This window comes from Pinus tabuliformis, chromosome 4_1, assembly GCF_031772625.1.
Source record: "Pinus tabuliformis cultivar Carrire ecotype Pingquan chromosome 4_1, CPIR1, whole genome shotgun sequence".
In the NCBI taxonomy this organism is placed as follows: Eukaryota; Viridiplantae; Streptophyta; class Pinopsida; order Pinales; family Pinaceae; genus Pinus; species Pinus tabuliformis.
Window position 1 is genome coordinate 639,060,455 of NC_142303.1, and position 3,603 is coordinate 639,064,057.

The window sequence follows — 3,603 nt, forward strand, 5'->3', positions numbered from 1 at the left end:
GGGAAGTTGATGTACCAACTTACCCAAAAACGGGGCCCACAATTTGGCGTTTCATCTTCTAGGGTTAGGTTTTGGAATGTGAAGGTTTTCCATTGTTTCTCAACAATAAACAAGCCTTCGAGCCTCATTGTAAGACAGTTCAGAGGCATGTAGCCACCACATCTCTTCTCAGAGATAAGCTACCATCACCCTAGCTGGTTTATTTCCATTTCTGTTTGTAAGCATATTTCAGTATTTTACAGTAATGAATTGAGGTATTACTTCCGCTGCATATCTGTCTTTATGGTTATCTCTGTATTTTATTGCGTTCCTGTTTAAATCCGGATCAGGAGTATCTTCTCCAAAGCCTAGGATACGCAACAGAGAGGCAGAGAGACACCAGGGGGATGTAGCGCAGACCCGGGGGGGGTTGACGTTGGGCCAAAAGGGCCCACGCAGAGCTTGACGCTAAGCTAGGAGGGCTCACACAGAAGTTGTGTAGTCTTCAGCGCAGAAGTCCGAGTTTGTTGGTGGAGCTAGCATTTCTGAGTCTGGAGAGCTGGAAACTACTCCAAAGGGTAAACGTTGCCCAATTGAGCTAACGCAAAGCCTTTTGAGGATGACGTAGGGCCTACACAGGGCTAGTGTAGAGATAGTCAGGGACAGTTGGTTCGACTGCCAGAACAACCAAAATTGTCAGGTAGAGTGAGGTAAACTCACTAAGTTTTTCTACCAATTTATTTTCTTTGTAACTAGATTGTCGGAAGGGCATCCAGAGTTGTATTCAAAAACTACTGCTTAATAATATAAAACCCTCATAGTTGTTGCACCAGTTTTCCCGCATTGGGTTTTTCCGAGGACATTTGTCCAAAAGAAACTGTGTCAGTTGTGTGTATCTTTCTCTATTGTTTTGTTCTTATTTTGGGCATATTATTTAATTGGTGTAGGATGCAGTGTATTAGCTTTGATATTTGCTACAGGGAGCAGTAAATAATTTGTTTCAGTCATTAACAGATAAGAGAAGTTTAATCAATTGCTGCAGTAGTTGATTCGGGTGGGATTCTCGAATTTTCACATAGTTTAGACCTGAGGTTATTTTGGATTAGACTTGTGCTGGTGAGCAGACTTCTAGCAATTTGGACCTATGACACTTGGTTGGAAGTTTGTGCATCTTTTGAGAAACAATCTATTGGGAATTGTTTGGAGGATAGTGCTTTGGCATCAAGTTAGACTTTTGAATTGCCTTGTGACACCATTGGAGCAAAGTATAGGAGTATAGAGTGGTTGGAACAAAAAATTGAAAAGTACCTTGGAGCACATTTGAGGAGACCTTGAAGATTGTTTGAAGAGGACTTATTGTACATTTTTGAAGCAACTATGTTGAAGCACTATTGAAGGCAATCCTGAAGCATTTGAAGACATCTTGGATCTCTTGTGAAGTCCTTTTGTAAAACTTTATTGTTGACCAAGTTGGAGCTTGGAGGGATTGGAGTCCTAGTTGTTGACCAAGTTGGAGCTTGGAAGTTGGTGAGAGGATTGGAGTCCTCATTTTTGACCAACTAGGAGCTCGGGTCTATTCAAGGTTGGAGCCTTGAAAAATCTAAAATATTGTTGCTGAGGTTGGAGCCTGATTTGTTGGAAAAGAGGAGAGTCCTCATCATTCTGATTAATAAAATTATATTTTTTGTCTCTTTTATTCTTGTTCATTTTGTGATAAAAATCTTAACTGGTATAAATTGCAATTGAAAGAAATATTGATTCACCCCCTCACTCAGTATTTCCATCTTGTTCGGACTGTGCCTCGATATTCTTTTCAGGGAAATATCACTCATAATGAGGTCCTCCACAAGTCCAACATCCATTAGTAATAGCGGTTTTCATCAATTTGACTCTTTTATTAGGCGATTGTATTGAACTCTGAACTAATTCTTGAGTGTAAGTACTACTTTTCTAAAGATGTTGCCTTGGATTATTTCTATGGTTCTTAAAAGTATGATTCTTTTGAAATCCCCAATGATGCAATCCACTTATCTTATGCCTTACATCTAGGCCTCCCCTTCGAGGGGGGTTTCCCATTGAATGATAGATTGGTGGCTTTATCCCCACTTTTTCTCCCTTATAATTCTTCTTTAGTTATAATCGCTTTTTGCACTACCTTATGCAACATGGTAGTCATAAAAATGTGCACCTTTTCCTTTATAATAAGATTCAATCCATACAAAAACGTGTTTACTTTAAGAGCTTTAGTATTGAGATAGGTAGCATATCTGCGCAGCTCCATGAATCGAGCCTCATATTCAAGTATCATCTTATTTCGTTGCTTAAGATCATGAAACTCATTCAACTTCCTCTCCAAGTATTCAGCGGAATAGTAATTTGCTTGAAATTCTTCTTCAAATCGTTCCCACGTCAAGGTAGAAATGGAATATCCCAATTGGGATTTTAAGTTCCTCCACCATAATAATGCACTCTTCTTAAGTTGCTATATAGCCAACGTGGTCTTTTGGTTGTTAGAATAGTTCTGCAACTCAAAACATAGGTGCATATTTTCCAACCAAGCTTTTGCTACCTCCCTTTTGGTGGTACTCTTAAATATAGGAAGCTTAACGTTTTCCAACTCTCTATGTACATCATCTCCATCAAATGGTACTTCCTATATTTTTGCTTAAGACGAAGAATCAGGGACTTAAGAATTTCCTCCAACTCTACTAATCAAGACTTCAGTCATCTTTTGGAAGTATAGCATCATATCCCTTACTTCCCTAACAGTTATTTGCTCAAATTCTTTAGCTTAGGAAGGTGGAGGTGAGACTCCCCTCCTCCTTTGCCTTGAATTTCTCTCCATGATCACTTAACCTAATCTAAAAATCTAAATAAATTAATAAAATGTAATACCTTTGAATATTAACATGGAAATCGTAGGTCCTAGAGTTTTAATAGACTTTGATACCATATGTAAGGTCTTACCTTACCAACCATCAATAAAATAGAGGTGTAAAGGTCATATTGAACAAAAGACTCGAAATATTGTGTATGTTTATATATTCATATCATTTAAAGAGTATTCTACATATATACATATATATTTATATTTGTTTCCCATTAAATCTTAGTTTAAATTAATCAATTATGAAAAGTGAAAGTAAAGGTCAACTATAGACATAACGCTCAAAAGACTACCAAAACTGGCATATTTAATTAATCAATTATAAAAAGTGAAAATAAAGGTCAACTATAGAGTTTTAGGATTGCAATTGTATATAGGAATTGAATTAAAATACAATGTTTTCTATTACATTATCTACTATTTCGAAAATAGACATATAGATGTTTCTTGCACGAAGACCAATGTTTACCATAACCAAAAATAATAATAAATGAACTTATATGAAAGGACCATATGACTAACCTCCATCAACTAAAACAAATCAAGGAATGATATGATATGATTACTACTAATCAATTATAAAAAGTGAAAATAAAGGTCAACTATAGAGTTTTAGGATTGCAATTGTATATAGGAATTGAATTAAAATACAATGTTTTCTATTGCATCATCTACTATTTCGAAAATAGACATATAGATGTTTCTTGCACGAAGATCAATGTTTACCATAACCAAAA